We start from the raw sequence: 5,566 nt of genomic DNA on the forward strand, positions 1-5,566 counted from the left end.
TGTGGAAATGCAATGGACCCAGAATAGCCCAAATGATCTTGAAAAAGAAAAATAAAGTTGGAGGACTCACTTCCTAATTTCAAAACTTACTACCAAGTTACAGCATGGTACTGGTATAAGGATAGACATATAGAGCAATGGAGTAGACTCTAGAGTCCACAGATGGTCAATTGCTCCCCCCCCCAGGGGACAGATGCTCAATGCAGGAGTTGCTCCCGGTGGTCAGTGTGCTCCCACGGGGGAGTGCCGCTCAGCCAGAAGTCAGGCTCACAGCTGGCAAGTGCAGCGGCAGTGGGGCCCACTTCTGTGGCAGCGCTAAGGACCCCTCAGGGGATGTCCGACTGCTGGCTTAGGCCCACTGGGCCTCTGGTTTTACAATAAAAAATAAAGAAGGTCTAAATAGATAGAAAGACATTCCATGTTAATGGATCAGAAGACATAAAATTGTTAAATTGTTCTACAAACTAAACACAATCTCTATCAGAATCCTAATGGCTTTTTTGTAGAAATTGATAAGAATATCGTAAAATTTATATGGAAACTCAAGGGTACCAGAATAGTCAAAACAATCTTGAAAAATACAAAGTTGGAGGACTCACACTTCCTAATTTCAAAACTTACTACCAAGTTACAGCATGGTACTGGTATAAGGATAGACCTATAGAGCAATGGAGTAGACTCTAGGGTCCACAGATGGTCAATTGCTCCCCCCCCTTTAGCTATTTTTAAAATTTCTTTTTAATATTTTAATTTTTAAATAATCTATATTTATATATAGACTTATTTAGTTCAGAGAGGAAGGAAGAGGGAGAGAGATAGAAACAGCAGTGATGAGAGATAATCATTGATCGGCTGTCTTATGCAGGAGATCGAGCCCACAACCCCGGACATGTGCTCTGACCAGGAATCAAACTGTGACCTCCTGGTTCATAGGCCGACACTCAACCACTGAACCACGTTGGCCGGGCCAGCCATTTCTTTTAATTTAGTTTGTGCTTAATGAAAATCAATGCCATAACATGAGAGGTTACTATGAAACAAAACCTAAATACACAAACACAGTATCCAATCCAAAATAGATGTACAGCATCCAGGTATAAAACAAAAGGAATTGGTCCTTCACACACGCGGTAGCTTGAGATCTGTTGAACATGATGCTCATGTATAGTTTTCTGAAGATGGAACTGAAAGAGGGCCAAGGGTCTGAATTGAACAGACATTCCTTCAAAGAAAAAATGCAAATGGCCAATTAGCACATGAAAAGATCCTTAACGTCATTAGTCACTAGGGAGACGCAGGTAAAAAGCTCAGTGAGAGCCTGGCTGGTGTGGCTCAGTGGTTGTGCGTCGATCCTTGTATTAAGATGTTGCCAGTTTGATTCCCAGTCAGGGCACATGCCTGGGTTGCCATCTCGATTCTCAGGAGGGGGTGCAGGAAGCAGCTGATTGATGTTTCTATGTCTTTTTCCCTCTCCCTTCCTCTCTCTCTAAAATAAATAAAAACTTAAAAAAAAAAGCATAGTGAGAATCATTTCATACCCACCAGAGTGGCTATAAAAAAAGAGGTAATAACAAAATTTGGAAGGAAGCAATCACCAGTGTATCTTTTTTTTTTTTTTCTTTAATGAACAAGGAACTCTTTACCTGGAGCCTCCTCCCACCCCCAGTGACTACTTCTGATCTCATTGGCCAGTTTGAGACAAGGGACCATTTCTGACTCAGTCACTGGCACAAGCAATGGGATTTTCATGATCGGGTTAGACCAGCGGTTCTCAACCTGTGGGTCGCGACCCCTTTGGGGGTCGAACGACCCTTTCACAGGGGTCGCCTTAGACCATCAGAAAACACATATGTAATTACATATTGTTTCTGTGATTAATCACTGTGCTTTAATTATGTTCCATTTGTAACAATGAAAATACATCCTGCATATCAGATATTTACATGACGATTCATAACAGCAGCAACATTACAGTGATGAAGTAGCAACGAAAATTATTTTATGGTTGGGGGTCACCACCACATGAGGAACTGTATGAAAGGGTTGCGGCATTAGGAAGGTTGAGAACCGCTGGGTTAGACAAATGATTTGGAGTGCAGTGGAGGTTAGTTAGGCATCACCACTGCAGACTTCTGAAGGAATTTCTAGTTCCCATTAGAGTAGAGAAGAGATGATGATCAGGCAGAAACAACAGAGGTCGACTGCACCATCAGCAACGGCGGGAGTGTGGTGAGAAAGCATTCCCTTGGATCCCGCGGACTCTGCTGCCATCTTACTGGGTGATTCCAGAGGTTACTTCACTCGCTCTTTGGTCCTCAGTTTCTTCGAATGAAATGGTTCCTTCGAGCTTTGAAATATGTGATTATATATATTGCCGTGCAGTAAAGGAAAATGGCCCACATGCTTTTCTGTGACTCAGATAAGAACTTAGAAACAATGTTTGTACCTACTATTCAAATCTTATTTATGTACTTTAAGACTCCTGTACCATCAGAAACATAGGTGATTCAGTGCCAATGGCTGTCTAAATCATGCAGGTTGGTCTGTGTTTCTGTTTACCCTGATTTTACTTTGGGGAACTGTAGTGGTCATGATATTTGCCTCTCAACATCCATTCTAAGGCCTCTTCTCAGTCCAAGTAGTTTGCTTTGTTTTTGTTAATCCATTTTTCCATTGATTTTTAGAGAGAGTGGAAGGGAGAGGGAAAGACAGAAAGAAACACCGATGTGAGAGAAGCACATTGATTGGTTGCCTCTTGCGCGAGCCCTGACCAGGGCCTGGGTCGGGGAGGAGCCTGCAACCCAAGTACATGCCATTGACTAGAATCGAACCCGGGACCCTTTGGTCTGCAGGCCTTCGCTCTATCCACTGAGCCAAACCAGCTAGGGCAGCCCAAGTAGTTTGGATACGGTTGACTCCACCCTCCCAACTTGAGGAATGGCCACTCAGTCTATTCCATCCCTCTGGCCACAGGGATGGTTCAAGGATGAACAAGTGACCCCCACTGGCCCAGTGAGAGTCAGCTCGCGGTTTTGGCTGGTTTTTCCCTCGGGTCGCCCATCTGGAAAGGCTGTGAACCTGGAGTTCTGGTGGTCATCTTTGACACAGTGGAGAGAACCTGCCCAAGAATGAAACACGGAAAGACGAAACAGAATCGTGGTGATCCTGACAGCATCATGTGAGCATCTGGATCCAGTCCGTGGACTTATCAGGTTAATGCAAGCCACTAAATTCCTTTTATTTTGCCTCCACTGGTTTAGCTGTTTCTGTAACTTGCAACCCCAGAAATACCTGACTAATAAAGACAAATTTCTTGCTTATAGCTTGGATTAAATGCTCTGATGCTGTATAAATATGCGAGTAAAGTCTGGATATAGATAAAAAGATATGGGTTCAGAAACAGCCACATACAAAGGGAAAAAAGTTACAGTTATTTTACTCAAGAGCTACTGCATCCCCTCTCCTTTCCCGATTGGTTTACCATAAGGAAGGGAACAGGACACCGTGTGTGTATTTGAAAACACCTACTACACACTTGGTGTCTAGTTATTTTGTGTCGAAGCTTCAGCTGAGTGTGAAAAAGAGACAGGGATGTTGTCTCCATCTTGGCAACATGGAGCCGTGGGAGTTCGGACCCAGGGTTTTGTTCAGACTGTCTATAACTGTGTCAGCGGGTCTTGGTTTCATCACCCATAAAAAGAGGGAGCTGGGTCAAGAGCCCTTCTAGTGCTGATGTCCCCCAGGGAGGCTGCAGGAGGGAGCGGTATCATTTGGAGAGACTTAGCTGGGGCCGACAAGACTTTGGGATAAAGTTCTCCCTGCGGTCACGTGTGGTGAGCTTGGTTTGTCAACCCCAAAATGGAAGTTGGTCAGTGGGGAGCCTAGTGTTTTGAAAATGCAGCACGGTGGGAATAAATCAAGCTGAGGCCTTCTTTGCTGAATGTCCTTTGCTTTACATGCATATCAATTCTGCTTTTCAGATCAGTCAGACCGGGCCTCTGAGGCTACCCGGCGGCCTGTTCATCTCACCGTGGCTCTGAGAGCTGGGAAAGCCTGGGGTGGCCCTGGCTTCATGCACAACCAGATCACGGAGCTCAACAAGGTCATCAACGCAGTCTCCGCTCTCTCTCTGCCCATTCCTCACTCCCACTTGGTTTCCGTTGACTTTGTTCTCAGGAAGGTTTTCCCCACATAGTGACAGAAATGGCTCCCGAAAGAAAACACACATTGATTGGCCCTGCTTTCAACCTGGACCAGCTGGGCTGGACAGGCACAGGCCCTAGAGCAGTGATGGCGAACCTTTTGAGCTCGGCGTGTCAGCATTTTGAAAACCCTCACTTAACTCTGGTGCCGTGTCACATATAGAAATTTTTTGATCTTTGCAACCATCGTAAAACAAAGACTTATATTTTTGATATTTATTTTATATGTTTAAATGGCATTTAACAAAGAAAAATCAACCAAAAAATGAGTTCGCGTGTCACCTCTGACACGCGTGTCATAGGTTCGCCATCACTGTCCTAGACCCACCAACGCCGTTCATGGAGTTTGGATTTTATTCTGAGGAATAAAGGAGGAATCTGAAATGGGGTTGACATGGTCAGATCTGTGCATTAGGGAGGAGTCTGGCTGAGGGACAGGGATTGGGGCCATGGAGGAGACGAGTTGGGGAGACTGGTTAGCAGGGTGTGGGATCATTCTGGGCAGAGGTAGGAGGAGCTGGACTAGGGTAAGGCTGTGGGGACAGAGGATGCAGGAGCTGTTGTGCCCAGATTTCAAGGTTCCCAAAAAGCCCACCAGGGAGCCAGCGAGTCCGATGCAAAAGCAAAGAGTCCTTCATTTCGAACTAGTTCGCTCCCCAGCCACACTCACTGATGCAACGGTAAGCCCCGGTGGCCGAGAGAGAGCGAGGCCTGATGAGACCGGGGGTTTTATAGGAAGGGCAGGGGAGGGGACTGTGGGCCCCGCAGATTGGCCAGGCGCGAGTCGGGTCTTGTTACACAGGATGTGGTCATCTCTATGGCGCCCACGTCCCTTGATTGTCATTGGTTAGTTCAAAGAAATCCCGGGCGTGGCCAGCAGGGGCCTGGGCTTCCGGGAAGAAGGCACTCTCCTGAGCACATGGCGGCCACCCCAAAAATGGAGGACCCAGGGCAAGATGGAGGGCGCAGTCCTAGCCCCTCCCAGGGCGAGCTGAGCAGCATGGTCAGGCTGTGCCTCATGGGGCCCGGCGGCCGGCCCACGTAGGCCCCGCGACGACTCGCCCTTTCAGAGCCAGGAAAGAAAATGGTGAAGGCAGAACGTATAAGAGTTGGTGGGTGCTTAGCAGTGTTGGTGGAAAGGAAGAAGTACTTATGTTTATTGAACACCAAGTGCTGGTCCCTGTGCTGGGGAAATTAAACTCAGTCTGTGGAGGAGCTGGACTGTAAACAATTTCTCTCCAGGGCGCTGATTACCAGATAGAGGGATGCAGCAGGGGCCACTAGCACCGGGGAGAAAAGAAACCATTTAAGGACTGGCTGTGGGGGAGGGGGTGTCAGGGGAGACTTCATAGACAAGGAAATTT

This window comes from Myotis davidii, unplaced genomic scaffold (assembly GCF_000327345.1).
Source record: "Myotis davidii unplaced genomic scaffold, ASM32734v1 scaffold1695, whole genome shotgun sequence".
In the NCBI taxonomy this organism is placed as follows: domain Eukaryota; kingdom Metazoa; phylum Chordata; class Mammalia; order Chiroptera; family Vespertilionidae; genus Myotis; species Myotis davidii.